The sequence below is a fragment of the Haemaphysalis longicornis genome, unplaced genomic scaffold, assembly GCF_048455015.1.
Source record: "Haemaphysalis longicornis isolate Haplotype H1 unplaced genomic scaffold, Haemaphysalis longicornis Haplotype H1 scaffold_10, whole genome shotgun sequence".
In the NCBI taxonomy this organism is placed as follows: Eukaryota; Metazoa; Arthropoda; class Arachnida; order Ixodida; family Ixodidae; genus Haemaphysalis; species Haemaphysalis longicornis.
In genome coordinates, this window is record NW_027526204.1 from 48428971 (window position 1) to 48444230 (window position 15260).

The 15260-nt window shown below is 46.6% G+C and overlaps 1 long non-coding RNA gene across 1 annotated transcript in view; it reads right to left on the reverse strand.

The window, feature by feature from the left end:
* LOC144158471 (uncharacterized) overlaps window positions 1-15260 on the reverse strand; it is a 45019-nt gene that overhangs the window by 14945 nt on the left and 14814 nt on the right. Inside the window, exon 3 of the long non-coding RNA XR_013320075.1 lies at window positions 3545-3634. This is a non-coding gene — a long non-coding RNA (uncharacterized LOC144158471). The remainder of the gene's footprint in view (window positions 1-3544; window positions 3635-15260) is intronic.

Here is a 15260-nt window from a genome sequence, read left to right on the forward strand (position 1 = left end):
TTGCGTCACCTATGACAGGCAGCGGATACTGTTGACGGAGGAGATTGTTTCGAAGCCTTTCGCAGTTTGGAGTGAAGTCCTGGGAGTCGGAGCACAGCCGTTTAAACCTAAGCGACTGGCTGGACAGTACTATGTCTGTCTTGCAGTGCTTGACATGGCTACTTTTGAAGTGCAGGTATTGGTGGTTATCTGTCGGTTTTCTGTACAAGGATGTCGAGAGGGTTTCTGCAGATATTTTGAGTACCACATCCAGGAAGTTAATATCTAATGCCGAATATTAGTGGACAAATTAAATGTGGTCCTCAAAGTTATTGAAGGCCGCAATGAATTCTAAACGGCTGCTTTCTCCATGACACCAGATGATGAAGGCGTCATCAATAAATCTTTTGTAGAAAAGCGGCTGCATTGTTCTTGTGGCAAACAATTTCCTTTCCAGCTAGCCCATAAAAAAATTTGCATAGTTGGGACCAAATTTTGTGCCCATTGAGGTTCTATTCGTCTGTATGAAGTGCTTGTCATAGAATGTAATGTTATTCACTTAAGGAATCATTTTTAAAAGTTTTTCCAGGGTTTCACTGTCGACAAGTTTGGCGAGAGGTTCCGGCTCTTCATGCATCTGAATTACTTCTTTGATGCCGCCTTCTGTTGGAATGTTCGTATGGAGGGAGGAAACACCAAGGGTGACAAGTAGGCTGCTGGCAGGTATGCGGAAATCTATTATTTGGCGGAGAAAATCGGTCGTGTCCTTAATGTACGAAGGGAGGGTGCCAGGAATGTCTTTTTTGAGATTGTCTACAAAGCTGGACAAATTTTCAGTTACAGTGTCTGTAGTGGAATGAATGGGTCGGCCTGAATGGTCATTTGGTGAATTTGCGGTAACACGTTGAACCGTCTAGGAGCTGGATTTAGGGGCAAAAGTGAACGTGCAGCCGTCTCGGTAATTTTCTGTTCCCTGGGCAAGTGAGGACAGCCTTTTTCGCACGTTCAGTTTAAAGACAGGTGTTGGATCACTAGACAAAGCTGGATGAAAAGTTGTTCAAGATGACGATAGCTCCACCTTTATCCACGGAACACTACTGTAATAAAATGAGCCATTTCACTCCGTACATCAGATAGAGGGGCCACAGCGAACTGGAGTCGGACTTCAACACGTAGACGACCGGAAGCCGTGCTCTTCCCAATCCTCTGCGACCACCGCACGAGATTCAAGTTACCACAGGTATAGCCTTACCTTTCGCATTTCTGTTTGTTTTTGCGCTTTAGCTAGCGCACGTCTCTTGTAGGGTCTTGAACGTAACGCTGCTCTGATAAGATTTGCGGTTTGTCTCCTAACGTCAAAAGTATAGGCCGAAGCGAAGTGGTAGCGCTTTAACATGCCGAATAGCGGGTAACAGGCTCTTCTTCCGAATCGTCTGCGGCCGCTGCGTGAGATTCAAGTTACCTAAGGTATAGCATTACCTACTGCAATTTTGTTTGTTTTCGGTCTTTAGAGAGCGCTCACTGTTTGCAGGGTTGTGAACGTAACACTTCTCTTATAAAAGGTGCCGTTTGGCTGCGAATAATAGATGTAGAGGCTACAGTGAAGTTAAGTCATGCTGCTACCCGCCGAAGGCCGGGCAACACGCGCTTTTCCCCAATCATCGGCGGCCCCAGCGTGAGATTCAGGTTATCCCTGGTTTAGCTTTGCCTATTGAATCGATGTTTGTTTTTGCGCTCTAGCGAGCCAGAGCTAATCTTATTGTCTTGAATGTAACTCGACACTTATAAGAGGTGCCTTTGGGATCATAAATTCTGATGTAGAGGCTCTAATGAGATGAGGAGTCGCGATTCCTCACGCAGGCGGCCGCGATCAACGCACTTCTTGCCAAGTGACTGCGGTCGTCGCGTGAGATTGATGTTTTCGCGGGTTCGCCAGGCAGCGTAGTTTCTTATTCTCATCGGCGCAGTGGCGCCAAAGGTGTCGTAAGTAGAGAGGGGTTTGATTCTCCTGATTCTCCAGCAAATAGAAATCGACGTCGACTAAAATTAAATTTTGCCAGGCTTGTAGCTGCATATTCGGTCATGCTGCCTTGTGTATACCCTCTAACTCCGGCTTTTGGTAGTTTCATGTCCTCTTGTATTTTAACAGTCGCTGCATATACAAATGAAACGCATCATTGCCCTTGTATGTGTCATCGGCAGTTTGTAGATCTCACTTCTCACATCAGAGACTACGAACGCCCTGGTTTTTCAGCAACGCGTTGTATCAGGAATTGCTCAGGCACGTGGCTAAACATTATGCTCTTCGACTGCAGACACAGTGCGTAAGAGCATGGCACATCGTGAAGTCAAAGCACGGTCTGACACACCAGTGAATGACCGTTATGACGCGCCAATTGACAGTTTCTATGCACTGCAAAAAGAAGCACGCAGCCAGTGAAGGACCAAGTAGGCGGCAGGAAAACAGAATTTAAATTCTAGGTTTGAAACGCCGGTGCCGTTACAGAAGGAATGACAGGCTGCCAATGCCGCTGCTAAAACTACAGAACTTTTCCTTGGACGCGGTTCCATTCCAAAGCATGGTTTGGGGTTTTGAAGGTGTGTAGTGAAGCGCCCTGTAGCGGTATTCTATAAACGTAGCCAGATGTGTGCAATCTGCAAAACCTTAAGTTTCTGAGGAGGGGGCCTGAGATGTCCCAGCATTCTAAGTATTAACCAAGGAATGTTTATTATATTTCTTTATAAAATGGTCATTCGTTTCAAGACTGCAATCCCTTTAATGTCGCTCACAATGTGACTGTGGTATTTTGTTAAACAAGGTTGTCTTAATTTCGCTTTCATATGGTCTTTTCTGTTTTGCTAGTAATAGGAGAAGAAAAATTTAAAACAGTATTTTTCTCCTTGCACGATCTATACAGCCATAGTCTAGTTTGTTTTTTTCTGTGACAGCAGATGTTAGAAAACGGCTACACTATAAAATTATACAAAAACAAAGCTATTTTTAAAATTTTAAACAAGTGGCAACAGAACTCCTACAATTGCATACTCATGAAGAATACAAGCGGTTTAGTGCTCAGGATGTTTAGATTGACTTTTCTCAGGAAGATTTGTGTTATATGGAATGAAAACGCTAAAATATCTATCTTTTATTCGGTGGGATATCACAGTTATTATACCTAGTGTGAGAACACACGTTGTAAAGTTTTAATGCTAATTTTGCGTCAATACACCTATAAACTTCTTTACAATTTTTACAAAAATATATACATTTTATGAAATAATAATCACAAGCAGCGTATTTGTGTCAACTGCATGACGAAGGCCTCTCCCAAAATTTTCCAGGCGATTTTATGGTTAGACAGTCTAGTTCTCTGCACTCTGAAAATAATGTTTATTCCGCAATCGAGTTATGGGCTTCCATATCTTTCTGCGGTTCTGTTGTTGCAGGTATCACATCGTTACTTCAGCTTAGAAATGGCTTTGTTTTTATAGAGAGCTATGGAGCAGGCAACATGATAAATAGTTACGCTTATACTGTAAATCTGCATGTGGTTTATAATCTCACCATGTGGTTTGGAGGAATACACGCCATCACCCCCGTACCCATTTGTGCCAGGAACAAAATGGTCATCACAGCAACGTGGCATCTGAAAATCTGCAATAAATGTTACGGTAGTTGTGTGCTGCCCAAAGTCATTTGCAGAAGTGCTAACGCTGCGCCTGTAATGCAATAGTAAAAAGATGTCAACAATACACAATAAACACTCTTGATAATCCGGAGCTCTATATGCTGCTTCGTTCTTGAAATCCTTAAGAAATAAACAGGTACACCATCTTTTCACACGACGCAAAACATAACTATAGGACTTTAAACCACGGAAAGTGGTTGTGGGCCTTGTTGGTCACTGGAAACCTCACTGGGCACCATTAAAGACTACGTTTTAACATCATCATCATTATCATCATCGTAACCAGGCTATCTACGCCCACTGCAGGGCAAAGGCCTCTCCCATTAATCTCCAATTACCCCAGTCTTGCGCTAACTGGGACCAATTTATTCCCGCAAACTTCTTGATCTCATCTGCCCTTTTAACTTTCTGCCGCCCCCTGCCACGCTTGCCTTCTCTAGTGATCCACTCAGTTACCCTTAATGACCTACGGTTTCTTGCCTTCGCATTACATGCCCTGCCAATGTCCATTTCTGATTCTTCATTTCTGCTAATATATCCTTAACACGCGTTTGTTCCGCGACCCAATTCGCTCTCTTCATGTCCCTTAATGTTACACCTATCATCTTCTGTTCAATCACTCGCTCAGTCGTCCTCAATTTGAGTTGAACCCATTTAGTGAGCCTCCAAGTTTCTGCCCCGGAGGTGAGTACTGGTAAGATGCAGCTGTCATGCATTTTCTTCTTCAGGGACAATGGTAGGCTGCCATTCAATATCTGAGGAATGCCTGCCGAATGCACTCCACCCCATTTTTATTCTTCGATTATCTCTGCCTCATGGTTGGGATCCGGTATCACAACTTAGCCTAAGTAGATCTATTCGCTTACCACTTCCACGGCCTCGCCACCTATCTCAAACCACTGTGCTGTCCCGAGGTTATTGATCAATACTCCTTTTTTTTGCATAATAATTTTCAGGCCCATGGTTGTACTTGGTTTTTCCAGTGCGGTAAGCATGCTTGGCGATTCCTACCCCGAGTTACTTACAATGCAATGTCAGCAGCAAATATGATGTTACTAAGGTATTTTTCACTAACCCTTACTCCCACCTGTTCCCAATACAATGTTCTAAATGCTTCTTCTAAACATTCTGTTAATAACAACGGAGAGATCGTGTTTCCTTGCCTGGCGCCCTTCCTTATAGGTATTTTACTGCTCTCTTTATGGAGGAGGATTTAGCTGTTGGCCCCCTGTAAATATGCTCTAGTACTCTTACATAATACTCGTCTACACCCTGGTTCCGTAATGCATGAATGACTGCTCAGTTTTCGACCTTGTCAAATTTTTTATCATAATCTATGAAGGCTATATATAGCGGTTCTTTATACTCCGCGCACTTTTCTATCACCTAATTGATGGGGTGAATATGGTCCATTGATGAATACCCTTTACGAACAGTGCTTGCTCTTTAGGTTCACTGAAATCTAAGGTGGCAGAAATTCTGTTAGCGATTACCTTGGTAAGTACCTTTTAAACGACTGACAGTAAGCTGATCGGCCTGTAATTTTCAAGTTCTTCACGTCACCATTCTTATGTATTAGTATGATGTTCGCGTTCTTCAAAGATTCCGGTACACTTGCGGGTTTTAGGAATTGCGGGCACAGGTTTGACAGTTTTACAAGTACAATGTGCCCGCCACCCTTAAAGAGGGCTGCTGTTATCTAATCTTCACCAGGGGCTTCGCCCCCTTTTATTTCTTTCAATGCCTTCCTTACTTCTTCAGTAATTACTTGTGGGATGTCTATCTCCTCTGAACTACTTTCTCTTTCGGCATTATCGTGGATGCCTCGGCTACTGTACATATCTCTACAGAGCTCCTCGGCTACTATGACTATTTTATCATTATTTGTGATGACATTTTCTTGCTTGTGTTTGAGTGCATACATCTGATTTTCCCCACGCCTAATCACCTCTTTACTGCTTCCAGGCTGCATACGTTCTTTACAGCACATTCGATCCTCTCCATAATATACTTCGTATGTCAGCTGTCTTACGCTCACTGAATAACTTCGAAAGCTCAGCTAGTTCTATTCGGTGAGCTGCGGTGTAGATTGTCATGCTTTGGAGTTCCCTAATTAGATCTTTCGTCCCCTGGGAAAGTTTGCCAGTGTTCTTTCTAGCCATAGTGCCCCCGACTTCTACTGCACACTCCGTGATAACGCGTGTATGATTGTCACTGGCTACTTGTGTCGTAAACTCTGCTTCCTCGGTAAGAGCTGAATATCGGTTCTGACGCGCGCTCCTGAATTCTTCAACTTTACTCCTTACGGTTAGCTCATTGATCGGCGTCTTTCGTACTAGCTTGTTGCGGTCCCTCCTGACATCTAGCCTAATCCGAGATCTCACAGTACGGTGATCAGTACACCTTACCCGTCCGATCACTTCCACATATTGCACGACGCCAGGGTTATCGCACAATATAGAGGATGTTTCGTTTTTACACTGCCCATTCAGGCTCCTCAACGTCCACTTCCAGCTCTCCATTTTGCAGAAGAAGGTATTCATGATGCGTTGATTATTCCGTTCTGCGAGTTCGACTAGTAGGTCCCCCCTGCTATTTCTAGAGCCCTGACCATAGTTCCCCACTGCCTTGTTACTACCCTGATTTTTGCATACTTTAGCATTGAAATCTCCCATAACAATGGTATACTGGTTTTTTTAGCAATTGCAAATTTCACATCTTCATAGAAGTGCTCAACTATTTGGTTGCCATGGCTGGATGTCGGCGCGTAGCTCAGTACCACCTTGACTTTGTACCCGTTATTAGCACTAATCACAAAACTGGCTACCCTTTAGTTATTGCTGTAGTATTCGTCCATGTTGCCAGCTATGCTTTTATTGACTGGACGTCCCACTCTCAGTCCTCTTCTGTCCACCAGACTACGGTAATTAGGCATGTTCCCATTTTTCCGCACCGTAAGGGCTTCACCTGTCCTCCTAGCCTCACTAAGCTTAACGACATCCCATTTATTTCCCTCTAATTGCGATGGCGTAGAGGTAGAACACCCGCCTCGCGTGCAGAAGGACCGTGGTTCGAATCCCGGTGCCGGACAATTCCCACCGGATTAAAAAAAATCCGCGTATTGATGGAATTGCACCAAAGGAGCTTGGGGTGCGGCCTGACCCCGGCCACCATTGCCGGTAATGCACTCCCTCACCAGAGCAGTATTGGCCACCCTGGTGTAGTAACGGCCACAACCTCCCATGAATACGCCAATTAACCCTCGGCCCTCAGTCCCCAGCGGCTGCGAAGCTACTGACCACGGCGGTGGTCAGACCTCTGACGCAGCAGAGGGTGCTAAGAATCCCTGGATCCGGACAGGCCGCCAATGGAATCTGAACCTGGCAACGTTTAACGCGGGAACCTTATCTAGCGAAGCAAGTCTCGAGGTGTTGTTCGAGGAATTAGAGGGCGTTAAATGGGACGTAATAGGGCTTAGCGAGGTTAGGAGGCCAGGCGAAGCCTTCACGGTGCTGAAAAATAGACACGTCCTATATTGCCGTGGTCTAGAGGACAGAAGAGAACTGGGAGTGGGATTCCTAGTCAATAAACGCATAGCTGGCAACATAGACGAATACTATAGCATTAACGAAAGGGCAGCAGGTCTTGTAATTAGGCTCAATAAGAGGTACAAGCTCAAGGTGGTGCAGGGCTACGCGCCCACATCCAGCCACGACGACCAAGTAGTGGAACGCTTCTATGAAGATGTGGAATCGGCAATGGCTAAAGTAAAAACACAGTATACCGTAGTTATAGGGGACTTCAATGCTAAAGTAGGCAAGAATAAGGCTGGAGACAAGGCAGTTGGGAACTATGGTCTGGGCTGTAGAAATAGCAGGGGGGACCTACTAGTTGAGTTTGCAGAACGGAATAACCTACGCATAATGAATACCTTCTTCTGTAAACGGGAGAGTCGGAAGTGGACCTGGAGGAGCCCGAATGGGGAGCACAAAAATGAAATAGACTTCATATTATGCGATAACCCTGGCGTCGCGCAGGATGTGGAAGTGCTCGGAAGGGTAAGGTGTAGTGACCACCGTAGGGTAAGATCTCGAATTAGGCTAGATTTGAGGAGGGACCGCAACAAGCTAGTACGAAAGAAGCCGATAAACGAGCTAACAGTAAGACGTAAAGTAGAAGAATTCAGGATCGCGCTGCAGAACCGATATTCCGCCCTTAACGAGGAACCGAGTTTACGACACAGGAAGCCAGCGACAACCTTACACGCATTATCACGGAGTGTGCAGTAGAAGTCGGGGGCCCTATGGCTCGACAGGATACTAGAAAACTTTCACAGGAGACGAAAAATCTAATCAGGAAACGGCAAACCATGAGAATCTTTACCGCAGCTGACAGAATAGAACTAGCCGAGCTCTCGAAGTTAATCAATAAGCGTAAGACAGCTGACATACGGAAGCATAATATGGAGAGGATCGAATACGCTGTAAAGAACGGAGGTAGCCTGAAAGCAGTGAAGAGACGTCTTGGCGTGGGGGGAAATCAGATGTATTCACTTAAGGATAAGCAAGGCAATGTCATCACAAATAGGGATAAAATAGTCACAGTGGCCGAGGAGTTCTATAGGGATCTGTACAGTAGCCGGGACATACAGGGTAATGCCGAACGAGACAGTAGTTCAGAGGAGATAGGCATCCCATCAGTAACGACCGAAGAAGTAAAGAAGGTTTTGAAAGAAATGAAAGGGGGCAAAGCACCAGGTGAGGATCAGATAACAGCAGACCTCTTGAAGGATAGCGGAGAAATTGTACTTGAAAAACTGGCAAACCTGTATACGCAATGCCTAATGACCGCAATGGTACCGGAATCTTGGAAGAACGCGAACATCATCCTAATCCATAAGAAAGGCGACATGAAGGACTTGAAAAATTACAGGCCCATCAGCTTACTGTCAGTCGTCTACAAGGTATTTACCAAGGTAATCGCTAACCGAATCTCTGCAACCTTAGTTTTCAGTCAACCTAAAGAACAAGCAGGGTTCCGTAAAGGTTATTCAACAGTGGACCGTATTCACACGATCAATCAGGTGATTGAGAAGTGCGCTGAGTATACTGAACCCCTATATATAGCCTTCATAGATTATGAGAAAGCATTTGACTCGGTCGAAACCCTAGCAGTCATTCAGGCATTACGGAACCAGGGAGTAGATGAGCATTATGTAAGAATACTAGAGGATATCTACAATGGGTCTACAGCTACTATCATCCTCCATAGGGAGAGCAGTAAAATATATACCTATAAAGAAGGGTGTCAGACAAGGAGACACAATCTCTCCAATGTTATTCACAGCATGCTTACAAGAAGTATTCAGAACGTTGGATTGGGAACAGGTGGGAGTAAGGGTTAATGGAGAATACCTCAGTAACCTCAGATTTGCTGATGACGTTGCCTTGCTAAGTAACTCGGGGGACGAATTGCAAAGCATGCTTTCCGCACTGGGCGAACAGAGTATAACCGTGGGCCTGAAAATTAATATGCAGAAAACTAAAGTAATGATCAATAATCTCGGGACAGCACCGCAGTTTGAGATAGGTGGCGAGGCAGTTGAAGTGGTAAGCTAATATATCTACTTAGGCCAAGTTGTGACCCCAGATCCCGATCATGGGGCAGAGATAATTAGAAGGAGCAGAATGGGGTGGGGTGCATATGGCAGACATTCTCAGATAATGAATAGCAGCCTACCATTGTCGCTGAAGAAGAACGTGTATGACAGCTGCATCTTACCGGTACTCACCTACGGGGCATAAACATGGAGGCTCACTAAGAGGGTTCAACTTAAATTGAGAACGACTCAGCGGGCAATGGAGCGGAAAATGATCGGTGTAACATTAAGGGACAAGAAGAGAGCGGAGGGTGTGAGGGAGCAAACTGGTGTTAAAGACATATTAGTAGAAATTAAGAAGAAGAAATGGACGTGGGCAGGGCATGTAATGCGAAGGCAAGATAACCGCTGGTCATTAAGGGTAACAGAGGGGATACCCAGAAAAGGCAAGCGTTGCAGGGGGCGGGAGAAAGTTAGATGGGCAGATGAGATCAAGAAGTTTGCGGGGATAAATTGGTCACAGTTGGCACAGGACCGAGGTAATTGGAGAATAATGGGAGAGGCCTTTGCCCTGCAGTGGGCGTAGATAGGCTGGTGATGATGATGATGATGATGAATTCCTCGAACAACACCTCTAGACTTGCCTCGCTAGATGAAGTTCTCGCGTTAAACGTAGCCAAGTTTCGATTCCAATGGTGGACTGGCCGGTTCCACGGATTCTTAACACCCTCTGCTGCGGCACAGGTCTGACCGCCGCCGTGGTCAATTACTTCTCAGCCACTGGGGTCTGAGGCCCGTGGGCTAATTGGCATATTCATGGGAGGTTTTGGCCATTACTACACCAGGGTGGTCAATCCTGCTTTGGTGAGGGAGAGCGTTACCGGTATTAGTCGTTTGTGTCAGGGCGCACCCCAAGCCCTTTTTTGAAATTCCCGCAACACGTGGATTTGTTTTTAATCCGGTGGAAATTGTCCGGCACCAAGATTCGAACTACAGGCTTTCTGCACGCGAAGCGAATGCTCTGCCTCTACGCCACCGCTACTCCAGCAAGACAAAGTTTATGTTTTGCTTTATTGGAAACCATCACAAGCCATGGTAACTATGAGATTTGCGGGTTACCACGTAATGGTTTTCGCATACAGACAATTTCAACAATTCAAAGGACATAATGTGTTGTATATGTCATTCAATTCAACAAAATATCTCTCCACAATTACACACAATTGAAGTTATTACCTTTTTCAGCGTTTATAAAGATCCCATAGTTAAACAACCCATCAAAAAGATTTGTTAGGATGGAAATGTCGGTGGAGTGTTTCGCCTTTGTTATATTAAATATTGTAAAAAGGGTTATCAAATATAACGTTAACACTCGTCATAAAGGAATTTGTTTTCGGTATACCATTCATGATTATCTCCGCTGCAGTTACTAAAATCAGTGAAAAGCCAAATCGTTATCACCGATGGGCGACGTTGGTACAAAAATGCTCACGTAATAAAAAACTAATTGAGCATTTCAAAAACTTTAATTTCCGGCTGAAGACATTGTCCGTTAGAATGTTTCTTCATCAGAGATTCTTCGGCATTGTGAGAACATCGTTACTGTTCTAAGAGCTAGAAAGTGTTATACACTGCATAACTGATGACACCTGGAAAGATCTTTGCAATGGAATTTCCAAAATTATAGGGGCTTGAAATAAATTATTAAGGACATGAAACTTACACTGTAATGAACTTATTACAGTCTGTGGTTTTATAAAGCCAGAAAAATTGGTAACTCGTAAGGCTAGTATTTTTGCGATGAGTTCGCTTCGTATTTTGGATTGCTTTCATAAACACACAGGTTTTGCTTCCAGCAATTTTCTCCGCCTGAATCTCGAAACAACACCCTAATACGAGCTACTCGTGGTAAAACTTTCGGTGTAGTTTGATATAAAAGGCGCAGAGACATTTTACTGTACCAAGTACAAATTTCATCCCCATGCTCACGGAACCACTGATGTCTAAAAGCTTGCAAAAGAACGGTGGAGCAGCGCGAATGTTCGCTAGTGCCATTATGTTCCGGAAGCACAGCTGCTATCGTGCAGAACTTTCCGGAAGAGTGACGTGTTTCATAGAGCTCCACAAGGGCTCCTGTCAAATCCGCAATAGGACGGCCAGGAGCTAGAGCGACATGATCTCTAGCATACGTTGTGCTACACTACAGTTGAGAAGACGTCTTCGCACAGGAAAACTTCAGCGGTATCTTTTAACACAATTGACAAACGCTTTCATTCATCGCACATGGGAGCACTGCGAAATGTGTAGTTATCACCTTAACAAAGCAGCACTGCGTAACTTCATTGTCACAGAAGATATGTCTTCCACTTTCTGTTTTTCTTTGTTTCCGGTTTCGGTTACAGTTGCTATCTAAAGCGTTTATAGCTGTAAATAAAATATTTGCGGGTAATAGACACAGTGAAGCTTGAGTGACATCTGGCTTGTGCAAAGCAATGGCCGGACGAAGACAACACACTCGGTGAGGCTTAAAGGGCCCCGTTAGACAACATACGAAGTGATCTCATTAACCAACTCCCTTCTGCCGATAAAAAAGCTATTAGTGTTACCGTAAACTCCGACACTGAAATTAACAAAAACGCGTGCTAGTCGTGACGACCCCGCTACTTTTCAGCGATTTTAACCGTGATGCTGTGTAAGCTGGTGGTTGGGCCGGCGAACGTGCGCAGAAAAGTCTCTAGGCACCGACGATTTACCGTAGCATTGCGTCTCCACGCTCTGGAACGACTCGTGTAGCCACCTGTTCGAGGCGTGATAGACTTCGTACAATCACGACTGTGGAAATGCGTCACGAGTTTGCTTGGTATATCGCTTATTGCGTCGACTCATGAAGATTTAATGGTGTGGAGGTAATAATGTCAAAATAAAATCACATAAGTGGCCGCAAAGCGATAACATTAATCAACATGTTAATTAGAGTCCCACAAGGCAGACGACGCAAACCGAACTTGGATTGGATTGGAAAAACTTTATTGATGCCTGCAGTGCGCGCTTTCGCGCGTAGACTGGGCCTACGTCGTCCTCGTGGCGGGCGTGCGGCACGGATCCCCGCTGGCCGTTGCCGGCTCCCCGGGTTCCTACCTCGCCAGCGCCTCGAGGGCCTGCTGGACGGCCCATAGTTGTTCTTCTTGGTTGTTGCTCATCGTCGCGGCCACTAGTCGCGGCGGTATGCATCCTGATTTAGCCTCGTCTGGATTCTTGATACAATCCCACAACATGTGTGCAAAGGTGGCCGTCTCCCTGCGGCATGTCTTGCACTTGTCGTTCGGGTGTGACTGAGGATACATTCTGTGGAGCAGTGCCGGGCTCGGCAGCGTGCCCGTTTGTAGTTGCCTGAATACAACAGTCTGCGACCTGTTTAGCCCCGTGCAGGGCGGCGGGAGAAGTCTTCGGGTCAGACGGAAGGCCTTGGTTATCTCGTTGTAGTTAGTCATCCTGTCTCGTGTACTAAACCATAGTGGACGGTCGCCGTGAGCGCGGTCGGTTAGTGCTCGCGCCTTAGCGTGTGCCGTTTCGTTGCGGTTTGCGTTTCTTTCCGACGCCTCGCCCACGTGCGCCGGGAACCACTTGATGCGTACCTTCTTGTTTCCTTTCACTTCTTGTAGTATGCGGACCGCCGTCGGTGCGATTCTGCTCTTGGAAAAGTTCCTTACAGCCTGTCTGGAGTCGCTCAGCACGGTCTGGCAATCCCGGTCTGCGATGGCCAGAGCGATTGCTATCTCCTCGGCCTCTTCGGATTGAGTGCATAACGTGCTCGCTGCCGTGCGGGTGTTTCCGTCGGCGTCGACCACGGCGACGGCGAAACCGTTGCGACCGGCATACTCTGCCGCGTCCACGTATCTGGCCTTGGTGTCGCTGGCGTGTATGTCTGTTAGCGCTTTGGCTCTCGCTCTTCTTCTGCCTTTGTTGAACTCCGGGTGTACATTCTTTGGAATAGCATCTACTCTGAGGGTTCGTCGGACGTCGTCGGGAATCGAGCTTTTCGCCCCTTGTTGCTCGTGGAAGCCTATGCCGAGGTTGTTCAAGATCGTTCTGCCTGCTTTGGTGGTTGACAGCCTCTCAAGCTGAGCGGTCCTTTGTGCTTCGGTAATTTTGTCCAAGGTGTTATGGACTCCTAGCTGGAGCAGACGATTCGTGTTGGTCGTCTCGGGTAGTCCCATTGCCGTCTTGTGGGCTCTGCGTATCAGTACGTCGATCTTGTTTTTCTCGCTCTTCCTCCATTTGTGGAATGCCGCCACGTAGGCTATGTGGCAGATCACAAACGAGTGTATGAGCCTAGTTAGATTTTCTTCTCGCATTCCTCCTTTCCTTGTATAAACACGTTTAAGAAGTCTGGTCGCGTTCGCCGCCTTCCCGGTGAGTCGGGTGATCGTGTCACCGTTCCTGCCGTGTGACTCTATTGTCATCCCCAGCACTCTGATCTTGTTCACTATCGGTATCGTCGTCCCGTCGCTGGTCTTGATCTTGATCTTCTCGTGTTCCCTTTGGTCTTTGATTCTGCGGTTTCTGATCGGTAGGTACAACAAAAGCTCCGACTTGTTCGGTGAGCATTTAAGTCCGGTGCCTTTGAGGCAGCCTTCGATTGTATCGACGGCTGTTTGCAGCGTAGACTATGTGAGCATCGCTGCCTCCGTCTACCCACAGCGTGATGTCGTCTGCATAGATCGTGTACTTGACCTCGTTGATTCTGCTCAGGCTTTCGGCTACTCCGATCATCACGAGGTTGAACAGCAGTGGTGAAATGACTGAGCCTTGAGGCGTTCCTGTGCTACCTAGGCGTTTCTCCTTCGCCTTCAGGTCGCCGGCCCTAAGTTCCGCTGTCCTGCCTGTGAGGAAGTCCTTGACGAAGTTATACGTTCTCTCGCCCATATTGAGTCGGGACACTCGCTTTAGGATGGTGGAGTGTTTGACTTTATCAAAAGCACTTTGCAGGTCGAGGCCGAGTACTGCCTTGGTGTCTTTGGTGTCTCCGTGTATGATTTGATGTTTGAGTTGGATCATGGCGTCCTGAGTGCTAAGGTGTTGTCGAAAGCCGATGATCGTCTCGGGATACAGCCCCTCTCTTTCGAGGTACTCTTGCCACCTGTTTAGCAGGACGTGCTCCAGCACCTTGCCCACGCAGGTCGTGAGCGATATTGGGCGGAGGTTGTCCGTGCTCAGTGGTTTCCCCAGTTTGGGGATGAGTATCATCTTGGCCTTCTTCCATTGTGGTGGTAGTGAGCCGGTTTTCCAGCATTTGTTGTAGTACGCCGTTAGTTTCTCGATAGATCGATCTTCTAGATTCTTGAGGGCTTTGTTCGTGATGAGGTCTGGACCGGGTGCCGATCTGCTGTTGAGGTCGTGCAGTGCCGTTCTGACCTCCTCTACTTCGATGTCCCTGTCGAGGCGCGCGTTGCGTCTGCCCTTGTACGGCCCGTGATTGTCAGTTGGTGTCGATGGGAGGTATTTGTCTAGCATTCGCTTCCGGACGGCGTCCGTCCCGTGCGTCGTGACTTCGTGGTGTAGGAGCTTTGCTAGCCGGTCCCTTTGGTGCGATTTCGTCTTGGTCTCGTCGAGAAGGTGCTTGAGTAGGTTCCAAGTTTTGCCATTGTGTATTTGTCCGTCGGCAGCGTTGCATAGTTCATTCCATTGTTGGGTGCATAGTGTGCGGCAGTGCTCTTCGATCGCTCGGTTGAGCTCTGCCACTTTCTTGCGTAGTTTTCGGTTGAGACGTTGTCCCTTCCATCTGTTCTGGATGGAGTTCTTGGCTTCAATCAGGTTGGCGAGTCTGCTATCCATTCTTTCGGTTTCGATGTCCGTCTCGATCTCCTTGGTAGACTTGCAGACGTCTTGGGCGATCTTCTTCGTCCATTCATCGATGTCGGTGATATCGTCTTCTTGCGCCCGTTCTTGGTCCTGGTCTCTGGATTTTCTGAATTCTGTCCAGTCGATCCAGG